Source organism: Sus scrofa, chromosome 8, assembly GCF_054392235.1.
Source record: "Sus scrofa isolate SSC_HxYL_T2T_F1_AM1 chromosome 8, Sscrofa_HxYL_maternal_Yorkshire_Landrace_v2.0, whole genome shotgun sequence".
NCBI lineage: Eukaryota > Metazoa > Chordata > Mammalia > Artiodactyla > Suidae > Sus > Sus scrofa.
The window spans coordinates 104,015,724-104,032,308 of NC_139390.1; the positions used below are offsets into that span (position 1 = coordinate 104,015,724).

The 16,585-nt window shown below is 37.4% G+C and overlaps 1 long non-coding RNA gene across 7 annotated transcripts in view; it reads left to right on the forward strand.

The window, feature by feature from the left end:
* The window catches only part of LOC102158494 (uncharacterized), a 241,115-nt gene that overhangs the window by 198,877 nt on the left and 25,653 nt on the right, over nt 1-16,585 (forward strand). The window lies entirely within an intron of this gene.

Here is a 16,585-nt window from a genome sequence, read left to right on the forward strand (position 1 = left end):
AAGTATGAAGTGGTATGCAAAACATTTTCCCTGTCCTCATAAAGTTAGATGAATTTTAGATGAAAATGTCTTCTTCACCTTTATTCTCCCAAATTTTCATATCTATTGTTCAGAGTTGTTTGTTTAACATAGTGTTTTGAATGGCAATGAAAATATTTACAAAGAAAAATATGTTGAAATCAGCAGATCTGGGTTAGAGGACTAGCTATATCATTTACTTTCTGATATAAGCAAATTACATATAATCTCTCTGAGTCTCCATCTTGTTATCTCACTGCTCAGTGGCAGCCCATAATTTCTGAATAGGAAGACACAAGTGATCTAAATTTGGTTGGAAGAGGGACCTGCAAGGCCTGTCTTGAGATTGCATTGACAAAGCAAGCACACTTATTTCTACTTAGGTTATGTGTTTGTTTGGAACAGGGTAATGGAGATGATGCGGATGCCCAATCTCTTAAATCTCCCTTGGGCACAGCCACTATTAGGACCTAACCCAGCATGCAGAACTCTGGTTAGTTTACAGACAGTGGTGTGCTCAGGGTCACATGAGATATGCATGTGAAAGGGCTTGAATATATATATTCTGTTGTTAAATTTTTGGAAGTCACAGTCTAGAAGGGCAATTCATTTGAGAGCTTGGGGAGTGGTTTTCTTCCTAGACCTTAACACTACACTTTTTTACAAGCTAAATGTGGAAACCCAGAAGCCTCAATTAATTTTTTCTTAAATGGGTAGTCATTGTCTCAGGTCTCAGAAACCTGCTTTGAGCACAGCATTTTTAGCTTTTGCTAATAACTTCTCTCAGAAAAGGAGAAATTTGTGAGGCATTTTGTACAAGACAAATTCGTTGTCTTGATCAGATCACTCATGAAATTGTTTTTCAGATCTGGTCTCATTTTTTGTCAAATCCTTTTTTGTATCATTCTGTCTCCTCTGTATATGTAGAAGACAGCATATTATGGTTTAATTAGTCATTGCATGGTATAGCAGATTCAGAATATGTAAGCAATGACTCAGGTATGCAGAAATATAACTTTTTTTTTTTTGTAGCTGAGTTCAGAGCACTCTTTATGATGAAGGCAGAAAATGCTTAATCTTGGCCCCTCCTTCTTAAGTATCGTAGAATATAGAGCAATTCAGAACAAAATCTCATGACTGGTTGGGTCACTTGGCTTTTCGAGGGCAGTGAATATGCTTTAGGTCTGTATCTCCAGTACCTAGGATTGTCTGATAAAAGGAAGATTTTCCATAAATGTTTATTAATAACACAAAAGTATTCTCTTTTTTTAGCTTATTATTTTAGGGCTGCATGTGTGGCCTATAGAAGTTACCAGGCTAAGTGTCGAATCAAAGCTGCAGCTGCCAGCCTCTGCCACAGCCACAGCAATGCAGGATCCAAGCTGCATCGGTGACCTACACCACAGCTCATGGCGATGCTGGATCCTTAACCCCCTGAGCCAGGCCAAGGATTGAGCCTGCATCCTTGTGGATACCATTCAGATTCATTCCTGATGAGCCACAATGGTAACTCCCATTCTATTTATAATAGTTTGTATCTGCTCACCTCCCACTCCCACTCCATCCCTCCACTATCCCCTCTCCCTTGGCAACCACAAGTCTGTTCTCTATGACTGTGAGTCTGTTTCTGTTTTGTAGATAGGTTTATTTGTATTATGTTTTAGATTCCATGTTAAAGTGATATCATATGATGTTTGTCTTTCTCTCTCTGACTCACTTCACTTTATATGATAATTTCTAGTTGTATCCATGTTGCTGCAAATGGCATTATTTCATTCATGTTTGAGTAGTATTCCATTGTGTATATACAAACCACATCTTTATCCATTCATCTATTGATGGACATTTAGGTTGTTTTTCATGTCTTGGCCATTGTGAATAGTGGTGCTATGAATGTAGGGATGCATGTATCTTTTGAATTATAGTGCTATCTGAATATATGCCCAGGAGTGGGATTGCTGGATCATATAGCACCACTGTTTTTAGTTTGTGGTGGGCCTTCTGTACTGTCTTCCATGGTGGCTGCATCAACTTACATTCCCACCAACAATGTAGGAGGGTCCCCTTTTCTCCACACCCTCTTCAGCATTTGTTATTTGTAGCCTTTTTAATAATGGCCATTCTGACTGGTGTGAGGTGGTATCTCATTATAGTTTTGATTTGTATTTCTCTAATATTTAGCAATGTTGAGCATATTTTCATGTGCCTGTTGAGTGAAGCCAGAGGTACCTGTGTCCTCATTGATACTAGTAGGGTTCTTAACCCTCTGAGCTACAATGGGACTCTCTTGACATCTTTTATTAGTTCTCTCTCTGATGATTCTAGCTGATTTTGGGAACACTGAATATGTTTCTCTGATGAGTCACATGACACCTTCCTTATGGGCAAAATTTCCAACCGATGTTGGCAAAATTCCAGTGTGCCTCCTATCAGGATTCAAATAGATCCTTCAATACTTCTCCAAATTGATCAATACCCTATAAATATAGGAGCCCTTCAGGGCTCAAGACCTCATTATCCTTTGTACCAGCTCCTGTATCATTCCCATTTTGCCAGTGAGAAAACCTAAGGGCTGAGGGTGGAGGTTTGTCCAGGGCCTGTGAGCAATAAACTACAGTGTTATCTCTCAACACCCTGTTGTTCCTAACTCTCATACATTACAAATGTTTATTCCCACTGGAAGCAGATTCTTTACTGATTGATTTTTGCAGTGCATTCTTTAGTATTCCTCTTGATGAAACTAATCACTACCTTTTGCCTTCACTTGGGAAGAAAAACAGTTCACCTGGACAGTAATGCCTCAGGGTTTCACTGGGAGTCCTTATTTTTCACAAATCCTGAAGGCTGATCTGGATAATAAAAAGTTCCATTGAGATTCTACTTTGTAGGAGTATGTGAATGATTTGCTTCTTTGTTCTCCTTCTGTTGCAGATATTTAGCCTCTATCCACTGGTGCCAAATAGAAATGTGGAGTTTGGGGTGAAGGAGAAAAAGTAGCTTTTATTGCTTTACCGGGCAAAGAAGAGCATAGCAGGCTAATGCCTTAAAGACAGTGCCCTTCTTTGAGGAAGAACTGCAACGAGTTTCATAGTCTAAAAGGAGAAAACAGGGTTTCAGATAAGCATCAGGGTTGGGGGAGACGTGCATTTTTCTTTTGGGGACTCTTAGTTATCAGAGCTGGCGTCAGATCTTGGCATGATCCTGGTGGTAGTCTTCTGGGTTATTGCCTAGAATAACTGTACTTGCAAAAGGGCATGTTGATCAGAGATTACAACAAACTAGGAAAGTTCCTGAAAAACATCTTGTGCTAATAATCTTTAACTCACAGGCGGTTTTGTTCAGGGTACACTTGTAATATTTAGCTTACAGGTGATTATGTTTGGGATGTGATCAAATGAGGGAGAAGCACAAGGAAGGGCTCCAAGCTGTTCAGTATTAAAGTATTCATTTAAAAGAAGCATAAGGAATATAACTTTTCTCTTAGATGTGTAAGATGCCTACATCTTATGTGTATTCCTTGAGGGGGAAACAGAAACCTGTCCTAAGGCTATACTGTTGTTACTTGACTGTTCCTCCCATATCTTTGCATCTGCTCCCTTCCTTGATTAGCAACTGTCTGAACCTACTTAGAACTCGGTGAAGGCCATGGAGGCTGAATGAGTCCCATTTCCTAAAAACAAGAAATGGTGGACACATAAAGGCTTTTGTGCCCTAGAGCCCCAGGAGCCCCGTAGGGCCCAGCTCGGTACCTCTTAAGCCTACTCACAGGACAACAGCATCTACTTGCTAAACCTTTAAGGCTTAAAGGATTATAAACATGCCAAAGAGGGAGTTCCTTTTGTGGCACAGCAGAAACGAATCCGTCTAGTAACCATGAGGTTGTGGGTTAGATCCCTGGCCTCACTCAGTGGGTTCAGGTTCCAGCGTTGCCATGAGCTATGGTATAGGTCACAGATGTGGCTCGGATCCTACATTGCTGTGGCTCTGGTGTAGGCTGGCAGCTACAGCTCTGATTATGCCCCTAGCCTGGGAACCTCCATGTGCCTCAAGTGTGGCTCTAGAAAAGACAAAAAATAAAGTTGCCAAAGAAAAATTGCAGTTTATCTGATATCAGAACAAGACCTCCACCTAGATCCAGATACACTTCACAGTGTCCTTAGTTTCCCAAAATTGAAAACTAAGCGCCATTTCCAAGTTTTGTTTTTTTTTTGTTTTTTTTTTGTTTTTGTTTTTGGCCTGGTTGGTTACTGTCAATATGCATTTCAAAATTCTCTCTTATGGCCAAACTTATGTATATCTTACTAAATAAGACCAATTCCAACACAATTTTATGGAAAGCCAGACTGTGGATTTCAAGGCTTTAAAGGTGAGTTTGATGAACCCACCTGCCCTAGGAAATCCCAACTATCGGATTTTTTTTTTCACTTTTTATATATGTAAAGGAAGAGGATGCCTTTGGGGTATTACCCCAAAACATGGGGACCACCATAGACCCATTGGGTTTTTTAGCCAGCAACTGAGCCTTTGGCATGGGGATAACCCATTGCTTTAGAGCCAAAACAGCCACTGACCTTTTGGTTAAGACCACCAAGAAAATTTTGGGATTCCTTTTAGTCATTTTTTTACCCCATACAGTAGACGGTCCCAAGAATTGTTATCACAATTAACATTTCTGCCTTACTTCCTATGAAGTCCTTTTCTTAACTCCTCTTCACTACTCTGACATGTTACTACTCTTACATTGTAGTAACCTTAATCCTGCTACTCTTCTCCCCTTCATCACTAAGAAAGTCCTTCACGATTACTTAATGCTAATGGATTACCTCCTGACTCCTCATGAAGATCTCTTTCTAAGAAGTTCCTGTGGGTAACACTGACTTTTCATGGCTCAACAGTGATTCTTATTTTTAAAAAATCATATTGGTAAATACTGTGCTGGGAATGCTATTATGATTCCTTTTCATGTTTTTGAGGCAGCACATTTACCTATGGTTTTTTCAGCCCAACAAACTTGTGCTTTTGCCAAGGACAAAACTGCCAATATTTATACTGATAATAGATATGCTTTTGATGTAGCTCATGATTTTGGAATGTGGTGGAAGCAACATGGTTTCCTTACTTCCAGCAGAAATAAAAATAGAAATGTCCCTTATGCTCAGGAATTATTAGATGCAATACTTTTACTGGCCTCTTTAGCTGCTTTTGAGATTCTGGAGCATTCTAAACTTGACTCTCTGGAAGCTAAGGGAAATCATTTGGCTGATATTTACACAAGGAATGCTGTCCATAAGGAGACCAACAGCAGCCAACCTCTTTCATGGTCCAAAGGGATAGTTCCCCAAATGATAAATTAGAAAATTGGCTAGAGAAGTCCAGCTATTGGCCACAGAAATGGAAAAACAGGATTAGAAATTCAACTATTGTTTGATAAAAGAAAAAACTCTGTTTTGGACCAAATAGCCCAGTCCTCCTGGTGACTCTAAAACTTCCACTCCTCATCATTGTACATGCCTTAAACCATTGATCTACTGACAAAATGACAGCATCTATGAATCAGTAGTGGTGGGGAAACAGTAACAAGACTGGCACTAGTACTAGCCTCACTTGTCCCATTTGTCCAAAGTCTAACCCAGGTAAGCCTATTAATACTGTTTCTGGACATTTAGAACTACCTAATGGACCAATGGTGGTCATTCAAATAGATTTCATATAGCTTCCTTCATATAATGAATATAAATATGTTTTAGTCATTGTCTTTATGTTTTCACACTAGACCGAAGCCTTCCCTTCCAGACAGGCTACTGCCTCTTCTGTAGCTAAAGTCCTTTTGGTAAAAATTATTCCAAACTGGGATAATCTTAAACTTGATGGTGATTGTGGAACCCATTTTACTGACCAGGTATTTTAAGTTCTGGATGTTTGGACAGTTTTACATTATCACTGCACTTATTACCACCCTTAATTCTCTGGTTTAGTCTAATACACTAAGGGCTTTATTAAAACTCATTTGGCAAAATTTGTAGAGGCCTTTAAAATACTTTGGCCAAAAGCATTTCTCTTTTTCCTTCTAAATTTCAGATCCACCCCTTTTGGAACTCATAAACTCTTGCTCTTTGACATAGTCATAGAACATCCATTGCAGTTGGCTCCCACTTCTTTTGACTCACAACTTATAATAAGGAGAGGAGATACTCCAATATTGCCAAGACCTAATTGTTTCTATGAAAAATAACTGTGTTTTGGTAGAGCAGTCTTTTTACAGTATGCTCTCTGGAGATGAAGACCTTAAGCATCACACCTTGCAACCTGGAGATTTCATCTGCTGGCAAAGACACCTCTAGAAGAACTCTATGATGTGAGACAGTACACCTAGCAAAAGTTTTTCCTGGCACTGATTAAAAACAAGAAAACTTGACTCTTGATCAATGACACTTTTAGAAAAAGATCTTGATCAAAAGAGGGAAATGTAAAACATTAATAAACAGAAACCACAATGTAATAGAGTCAGGAGACTAGAAGGGGAGCTCTTACACCCTCTGACCAAGGAGGGCCCAACGGGAAGAAGACAGACTCCTCTTCTTTCCTGGCAGGGACTTAACCAATGAAAGCCATGGGCTCTTTGTTTACTATAACTCTCTCAACTTTTCTATAAAAGTGTTCTTCCCTTGTTGTGTGGGAACTTTCATGTGGCTCATGGTTGTTGATCCCGAGTTGTATTTCTCTGCTGATCTCAAATAAACACCTGTTTCCTGGAGAAATGCCTGGCAGTCTTTTTGTTTTAAGTCATCAACTCATGTATTCAGTGCCTACAGTTCTTTTTCCTGAATGAGACAGGCATTTCAAACTATCTATGTCCAAAACTGAGTTCATGGTATTAAACTCTAAATCATCTTCCTAAGCATTTCCTGGGTCAGTAAAAACATAGAACCTAAATTCATTTGCATATCTGTTTGTTCAGCAAATATCTATTGTGTGCCTTTAATGTGTCAGGAACTGTGTTAAACACTGGGAATGCAAGGATGAGTAGGAAGGTCACAGTTGCTGCCCTCACTGATCTTCGGATCTTTTCCTTATCATTTGCCCCTGTAATATGTTAAAGTCCTATCCTTGTACTAGAAAACATAATTCAGTTCATCCCACATTTCTTCTTTCCACCATCACTGCTCAAGTCCAAGTGACTGTTATCTGTCAACTGAACTTCCATAGCATTACCGCAAAGTGATTTTTGTTGTACCCATTCTTAATCCCTCTTCTGTTTATTTCCCCCCACTACCTTCGTGGTAAAACTTGATTCCTATTTTCTAGTTTTTAAATATTCAGGTATTGTTGATCTACATATTATGTTAGTATTTCAGGTGTACTACATAGTGATTCAATATTTTTTAGATTATCCTCCATTTAAAATTACTGGAGTTCCTGCTGTGGCACAGTGGTTAAGAATCTGACTATGGCAGCTTGGGTTGCTGTGGAGGCATGGGTTCAATTCCCAGCATGGTGCAGTGGGTTAAAGGATCCAGTGTTGCTGTAGCTGTGGCATAGGTGACAGCTGTGACACAGGTTACAGCTGTGGCTCAGATTCAATCCTTGGGCAGCGAACTTCCATGTGCCATGGGTGTGGCTATAAAAAATAAAAATAAAGTTATTGTAAAATATTAGCTATAATCCACATGTTGTACATTACATACTTGTATCATTTTTATTTTATATCCAGTAGTTTGCATCTTGTAATTCCTTTCCTATATTTTGCCCCTCTACCCTCTTCTCACTGATAATCGCTAGTTTGTTCTTTGTATTTATGAGTCTACTTCTGTTTTGTTATATTCATTCATTTTATTTTTTGGATTCCACATGCAAATGAGACATAGTGGTAGTTGTTCTCTGATTTACTTCACTAGGCTTAATACCATTCAGATTGATCCATGTTGCTGAAGATGGCACAATTTCATTTGTTTATGTCTGAGTAATATTCTATTGTATACATATAACACATTTTCTTTAGCCATTTATCTGTTGATGGACATTTAGCTTGCTTCCATATCTTGACTCTTGTAAACTATCCTTTGAACATTGGAGTGCATATATCTCTTTGAATTAGTGTTTTTATTTTCTTCAGATATGAAGCGTGGAATGATTGAATCATGGTAGGTCTTGTTAGTTTTTTAAAGAATTATTATACTGTTTTCCAGAGTGTCTATACCAATTTACACTCCTACTAACAGTGTATTTAAGGGTTCCCTTTTCTCCATATCCTCTCCAACATTTATTATTTGTTGTCTTTTTAATGATAGCCATTCTGACAAGTGTGATGCGATATTACATTGTGGTCTTTATTTGCATTTGTCTGATGATTACGTATATTGAGCATTGTTTCATGAGTACTTTCGCAATGTATATGTCTTCTTTGAAAAAAATGTCTATTAATTTCTTCTCATGAGAAATTTTAAAAGGTTTTATTGAGGTATAGTTAATTCATAAGGTCATGATAATTTCTGCTGTACAACAAAATGACTCAGTCAGTTTTGGAAGATAAAAAACTTCTGGAGATGAATGGTGGTGATGATTGCACAGTGATGTGAATAGACTTAATGCCAATGAACTGTATACTTAAAAATGTGTAAAATGGTGTTAGATAGTGTTCTGATTTCATTTTTTTTTACATGTAGCTGTCCAGTTTTCCTGGCACCACTTTTACTGAAGAGACTTTCTTTTCTCCATTATATGTTCTTGCCTCCTGTGTTGTAGATTAGCTGACCATATGTGTGTGGGTTTATTTCTATAGAATAGGGCTTTCTATTCGATTTCATTGATCTGTATTTCTGTTTTTGTGCCATTACCATACCATTTTGTTGATTGTAGCTTTGTAGTATGGTGTGAAGTCAGGGGGCCTAATTCCTCCAGCTCCAGTTTTCATTCTCGTGATTACTTTGGCTAGTCAAGGTCTTTTGTGTTTCCATACAAATTTTAAAATATTTTGTACTAGTTATTTGAAAAATACTATTGGCAATGTGATAGGGTTGCAGTGAATCTGTAGATTACCTTGGGATGTATAGTCATTTTACCAATATTGATTCTTCCAATCCAAGAGCATGGCATATCTTTCTATCCGTTTGTGTCATCTTTGATTTCTTTCATCAGCATCTTATAGTTTTCAGAGTATAGATCTTTTGTCTCTCTAGGCAGGTTTATTCCTAGATAATTTATTCTTTTCGATGTGATGGTAAATGGGATGGCTTCCCTAATTTCTCTTTCTGATCTTTCATTGTTAGTATATAGAAATGCAATCAATTTCTGTGTATTAATTTTGTATCCTGATACTTTACCAAATTCATTGATGAACCCTAACAGTTTTCTAATAACATCTTTAGGATTTTCTAGGTACAGTATCATGTCATCTGCAAACAGTGATAGTTCTATTTGTTCTTTTCTAATTTGGATTCCTTTTGTTTCTTTTTCTTCTGATTGCTGTATTGACCTCCAAAACTATGTTGCATAGAAATGGTAAGAGTGGACATCCTTATCTTGTTCCTTATATTAGCAGGAATTCTTTCAGTTTTTCACCATTGAAAATGACATTAGCTGTGGGTTTGTCATATATGGTGTTTATTATGTTGATGTAGTTTCCCTCTGTGGAAACTTTCTGGAGGGTTTTTATCAGAAATGAGTATTGGGTTTTGTCAACACTTTTTCTGCATCTATTGAGAGGATAATATAATTTTTATTCTTCACTTTGTTAATGTGGTGTATCACACGGATGGATTTCTGGATATTGAAAAATCCTTGCCTCCCCGAGAGAAATCCCACTTGATCATGATATATGATCCTTTTAATGAATTGCTGGATTTGATTTGCTAGTATTTTGTTGAGGATTTTTGTATTTATGTTTAGCATTGACATTGGCCTGTATTTTCTTTTTTTGGGTATCTGTCTGGTTTTGGCATCTGGGTGATTGTGGACTCAGTGGGTGAGTTTGGGAGTGTTCCTTCCTCTGCAGTCTTTTGGAATAGTTTCAGAAGGATAGGTGTTAGTTCTTCTCTAATGTTTGATAGATTTTGCCTGTGAAGCCATCTGGTTCTGGACTTTTGTTTGTTGGAATTTTCTTTTTTTATATATAATGATTTTTTTCCATTATAGCTGGTTTATAGTGTTCTGTCAATTTTCTACTGTATAACATGGTAACCAGTTACACATACATGTATACATTCTTTTTTCTCACATTATCATGCTACATAATAAGTGACTAGACATAGTTCCTAGTGCTACACAGCAGGATGTCATTGCTAATCCATTCCACAGGCAATAGTCTGCATCCGTTAACCCCAAGCTCCCAATACATCCCACTCCCTTCCCCACCCCCTTGGCAACCACAAGTCTATTCACTCTCCAAGTCCATGAGTTTCTTTTCTGTGGAAAGGTTCATTTGTGCCATAGATTAGATTCCAGATATAAGTGATATCATGTGGTATTTGTCTTTCTCTTTCTGACTTACTTCACTCAGGATGAGAGTCTCTGGTTCCATCCATGTTGGTGCAAATGGCATTCTTTTGTTCTTTTTTATGGCTGAGTAGTATTCCATTATGTATAGGTACCACATCTTCCTAATCCAATCATCTGTCGATGGACGTTTGGGTTGTTTCCATGTCTTGGCTATTGTGAGTAGTGCTGCAGTGAACATGTGGGTGCATGTGTCTTTTTCAAGGAAAGTTTTGTCAGGATATATGCCCAAGAGTGGGATTGCTGGGTCATATGGTAGTTCTATGTATAGTTTTCTAGGAGGTACCTGTTCTCCATAGTTCAGTTTCAATACTTGTAATTGGTCCATTCATCTTTTCTATTTTTTCCTGGTTTAGTATTGGAAGATTGTATCTTTCTAAGAATTTTTCCATTTCTTTGAGGTTGTCCATTTTATTGGCATATAGTTGCTTCCTGTAGTCTTTTACGATCCTTCGTATTTCTGTAATATATGTTGTAACATCTCCTTTTCAATTTCAAATTTCATTGATTTGAATCCTCACTCTTTTTTTCTTGATGAGTCTGGCTAAAGGTTTATCAATTTTGTTGATCTTTTCAAAGAACCAGCTTTTAGTTTCATTGATCTTTTGGATTGTTTTTCTAACTTCCATTTCATTTTTTGCAGCTCTGATCTTTATGATTTGTTTCCTTCTGCTACTTTGGGTTTTGTTTGTTCTTTGTTATCTAGTTGCTTTAAGTGTGAAATTAGGTCGCTTATTTGGGATTTTTCTTTTTTCCTGAGGTGGGCTTGTATTGCTATAAACTTCCCTCTTAGAACTGCTTTTGTCACATCTCCTAGGTTTTGGGTTTTTGTGTCTTTGCTGTCATTTGCTTCTAGGTATTTTTTCATTTCCTCTTTGATTTCTTCAGTGATACATTGGTTGTTTAGTACCATTTGTTTTGTCTCCACATGTTTGTGTTTTTTTGCAGTTTTTTTCATGTTGTTTATTTGTAGTCTTATAGTGTTGTGGTCAGGAAAGATGCTTGCTATGAATACATTTTTTTAAAAAAATTTACTGAGACTTAATTTTTGGCCAAGAATGTGATCTATTCTAGAGAATGTTCCATATACACTTGCAATGAAGGTGTATCCTTCTGCTTTTTGATGGAATATTCTATAACTATCTATTAGGTCCATCTAGTCTAATGCATCATTTAAGGCTTGTGTTTCCTTCTTGATTTTCTGTCTAGAAGAAGCGGTGGATGATCTATCAATTGCTGTAAGTAGGATGTTAAAGTCCCTCACTATTATTGTGTTAGCAGTACAGTACAAGGCTGTTAGCCTTATATATTGAGGTGCTCCTATGTTGGGTGCATATATATTTATAATATTGTTATATCTTCTTGGATTGATCGTTTGATCATTATGTAATGACCTTCTTTGTTTCTTATGACATTCTTTAAGATCTATTTTGTCTGATATAAGTATTGCTATTTCAGCTTTCTTTTGATTTCTATTTGCATGAAATATTTTCTTCCATCCTCTTACTTTCAGTTTGTATTTGTCCTTACAGCTGAAGTGGACCTCTTGTAGACAGCATATATATGGGCCTTGATTTTGTATCCATTCAGCCAGTGTATATCTTTTGGTTGGAGCATTTAGTCCATTTAAATATAAGGTTATTATTGATATAAAATATAAGGTTATTATTGCTGCCATTTTGTTGATTGTTTTGGATTTGTTTTTATTGGTCTTTTCTCTTCCCTTCTTCTCTTGTGGTTTGATTGCCATCTTTAGATTTGTGTTTAGATTGCTTTTTCTTATTTGTGTGTGTATCTATTGGAGGTTTTAGGTTTGCAATTACCATGTGATTTTGATATAGGAGTTTATATACATATATAATATTGTTTTAAGTTGATGGTGTCTTCATTTCAAATGCATCTCCAGTATCATGCATTCGTACCCACCTCTTCTCATGATTTCTGGTTTTGATATCATATTTGTGTGTGGATAATTTCCTGCCTTTACTGTATATTTGCCTCTACTGGTGAGCCTTCTCATTTGTAATTTTCTTGCTTCTGGTTGTGGCCTTTCCTTTTCCACTTAGAGAAATTCCCTTATTATTTGTTGTAAAGCTGGTTTCGTGGTGCTGAATTTTCTTGGCTTTTACTTGTCTGTAAAGCTTTAGATTTCTTCAGATCTGTGTGAGAGCCTTGCTGGGTAGAATGTTCTTGGTTGGAGGTTTTTTCCTTTCATCACCTTAAGTATAGGGTTCCACTCTCTTCTGGCCTGCAGGGTTTCTGCTGAAAAATCAGCTGACAACCTTATTGGGATTTCCTTATGTGTTATCTGTTGCTTTTACCTAGCTGCTTTCAGTATTTTCTGTGTCTTTAATTTTGGTCCATTTGATTAATATGTGTCTTTTTTTTTTTCAATATGATATTCATTGTGCTTCCTCAGTTTGAATAAGTGATTCCTATCTCATGTTAGGGAAGTTTTCAGTTGTTATCTTTTCTCTGGCCCTTTCTATCTTCTCTTTGTGGCACCCCTATTGTGTGATTTTTGATGCTTTTAAGATTGTTCCAGAGTTGTTAGATTTCCCTCCTTTCTTTTCATTCTTTTTTCTTTATTCTTTTCTGTATCAGTGATTTCCCCAGTTTGTTTTCCACCTCAGTTATTTGTTTTTCTGCCTCCTTTAATCTGCTACTAGTTTATTCTAGTGAATTTTTTATTTTGGTTATTGAATTTTGAATATCTGCTTGTTTAATCTTTAAATCTTATATTTCTTTGCTCAAAGTTTCTTCTAATTTATCAATTTTTGCCTGCAGTTTTTTTTCAAGCTCTTTGATTATCTTTACTGTCATTATTCTGAAGTCTTTGTTTTTAATGGAGGCTGCTAGTCTCTAGTCTACCTAGCTGTTTTTTTTCTGGGGTTTTTGTCTAGTTCCCTCATCTGGCTTATATCCCTCTCCCTTTTCATTTTGTATAGCTTCTTGTCTGGTCTCCTTTTTGCAGGCTAGAGTGTTGTAGCCTTTCTTGCTTCTGGTGTCTGCCCCCTTATGGGCCAAATTGATACAGGTGCTTCTTATAGGCTTTCTGATGGGAGGGACTGGTGCCTGGCCACTGGTATGTAGAGTTGAGTGTTGTCCTTCTAGTGGGTGGTGCTTTTCCTTTGGGTGTGATTAGAGGCATCTGTGTACCTAGGAGGAATTTAGGCAATTTGTTTGCTGATGAATGTGGCTGTGTTCACACTCTATTTGTTGTTTGGTCTGGAGCTTCTCAGCCCTGATGGATGGTTCCAGATTTTTACAAATGCAGCCTCCCTGGGGTTTTATGCAGATGAATATTCCTGTGGCCTCTGCCTCCAGTGTATTGCTGCTGCAATGATTCACAGCTGCCCTTTGCTCCAGGATACCCTCCAAGACCTGCAGGTAGGTCTGCCCCAGATTCTTATGGAGTCCCTGCTTTGCCCTTGGACCCAGTGTACCTGGAATCCTGTTTGTGCCCTCCAAGAGTGAAGACTTTGGTTCCCCCAGTCCTGTGCAGCTCTTGTGCACATGCCCCACTGGCCTTTAATGCCCAGTTCTCTAGGGGCTCCTCCTAATGCTAGACTCCCAACCTGGGGAACTGGACATGGGGTTTGGAACTCTTATTTCTGTGGGGAGGCTTCTGTGATACAGTTATTTTCCACTCTGTGGGTCACCCACCTGGCGGGTTTGACATTGCTTGTATTGCAAAAGTGCTCATCCTACTGTCTCAGTGTAGCTTCTTATCTTTGGGTGGAGGCTTTTATGGTAATTTCCAGTCTATTTTATTTGTGGTTGTTTAGCAGTTAGTTGTAATTTTGGTGTTCTTATGAGAGAAGGTGAACTTAAGTCCTTTTACTTTGTGATCTTTTCCCAGTCTCCTCTTCTGCCAATTTTTAAATCAAGTTATTTGGTTTTTGATATTGTTTTGTGAACTGTCTATATATTTTGTATATTAGTCTCTTATATGTCATATTATTTGTGAATATTTTCTCATATTCAGCAGCTTGTCTTTTAGTTTTGTGAATGGTATCTTTTGCTGTGCAGAAACTTGTAGGTTTAATCAGGTCTCGTTTGTTTATTTTTGTTTTTGTTTCTCTTGCCTGAGGAGATCTGAAAAAATATTCCTCAGATATATGTCAAATTGTGTACTGCTTATGTTTTCTTCTAGGAGTTTTATGGGTTCTGGCATTACATTTCAGATGATTTCAGTTATGGTGTGTGAGAAAATGTTCTAATTTCATTCCATTACGTGTAGCTGTCTAGTTTTCCCAGCTACAATTATTGAAGAGATTGTCTTTTCCCCTTTGTATATTTTTGCCTTCTTTGTCATGGATTAATTAAATGCATGCATATGGGTTTTTTTTCCTTGGCTTTCTATTTTGTTCCATTGATCTCTGTGTCTGTTTTTGTGCCAGTATCATACTGTTTTGATGACTGTAGCTTTGTAGTATCATCTGAAGTCATGGAATGTGATATTTTAGCTGTGTTCTTTTTGTATCAAAATTGCTTTTTATATTTCTGATCTTTTATGTTTTAATAAAAATTTTAGTTTTATTTCTTTTATTTCTGTTAAAAATGTCAGAAGTATCGTGATATAGGTTGCATTGATTCTGTAGATTGCCATGGGCAATATGATCATTTTAATGTACTATAGAAATAATCCCTGTAAGTATAGTGTTTGGTCATTTTAACTGTATTAATTTTTCATATCCCTGAAAATGAAATATCTTCCCATTTATCTGTCTTATCTTCAGCTTTGTTCATCAGTGTCTCATGATTTTCAGAGTATAAGTCTTTCACCTCCTTTGTTCAGTTTATTCTTAGGGAATAGTCTTTAACATAGAATGTTAAGGCATTTTGATATCCCTTTATAAAATACCTTGCTTAGGTTCCTTTTCTTTAATTGACTCTTAATTCTGTTAAGGAGATGGATTAAGAGCATAATTTCTAAAACCTTTACTGTGCATAGATAAACATGTGGATAGTCCTGATGTCCTGGGGAGACTTGGGGACAATTTTTTGAGCTCCAAGATCTCAGAAATCTCATTTCACTTATCCTTGTGCTTGAGTTGCCCTCTGCTATTGCCTAGAGTTGTGATTGTACATAAGGTAGATTCTCATTGCCTGGTGTCTGGGAAGACACTTCTTCCACTGCTTTATCCAAGTCCTTGCAGGGCCATAGCTCCCCTCCCCACTCCCTTATAAGACTTAAGTTTATTGCAAAGAATGCACACTAGATCCTCTGTTTACTGTCTCAGGTTGGTCATTCCAAATCACCTACTTGCCTTCCAAATAACTGGCAAGATACTTGTTAAGATCTTGTTTTCAGGTAGAAACACCTATTTCCATGACTGAGCAAAAATATGAAGCTGCTTCATTCAGTTTTCAGCAATTTGAGTGTTTTTTTTAATGGTAAATGGCAAAATTTTTTTCTCAATTATTTTTTTCCTTTTTTTCTTGGCACTTACTGTGTGGTTTTTTAGGGTGATCACCACAAATAAAAATGATTTCATGGAGTTCCTTCTGTGACTCAGTGGCCACAAACCCAATATTATCTATGAGGACATGGGTTCAATCCCTGGCTCTGTTTAGTGGGTTAAGCATCTGGTGTTGGTTGCTGTGAGCTGTCGTGTAGGTCACAGATGTGGCCCAGATCTGGCGTTGCTGTGGCTAAGGCATAGGCCTGCAGCTCCAATTTAATCCCTAGTCTGGGAACTTCCATATGCTATGGGTGCAGCCCTAAAAAAATGATTTCAAAATTTATTTTGGTGACTGTGAGGGCCCAGATGGGAGGAGGGAAAAAAAAAACAGTTGCCTTTTTGTTTTAACAGGGGCAAGGGAGTTGTAGTCATAAGCACATCAATAATAATGTGCAATAACCTATTCATTTGTAGAATATGACTATGTGATGTGCCTCTGTCTTGTGCAGCAGTGATACTTGAACAGATTGAATCTCAAAATTATGGGGACAGGGTCAAAACTAAATTTAAGTGAAAGATGGCTAAAGGTCTGCCCATCAATTTAACTGAGAATATAGGAGTTTCCATAAATTTAGATTTCTCTGCTCACATCTTTTTATTATTTTAAT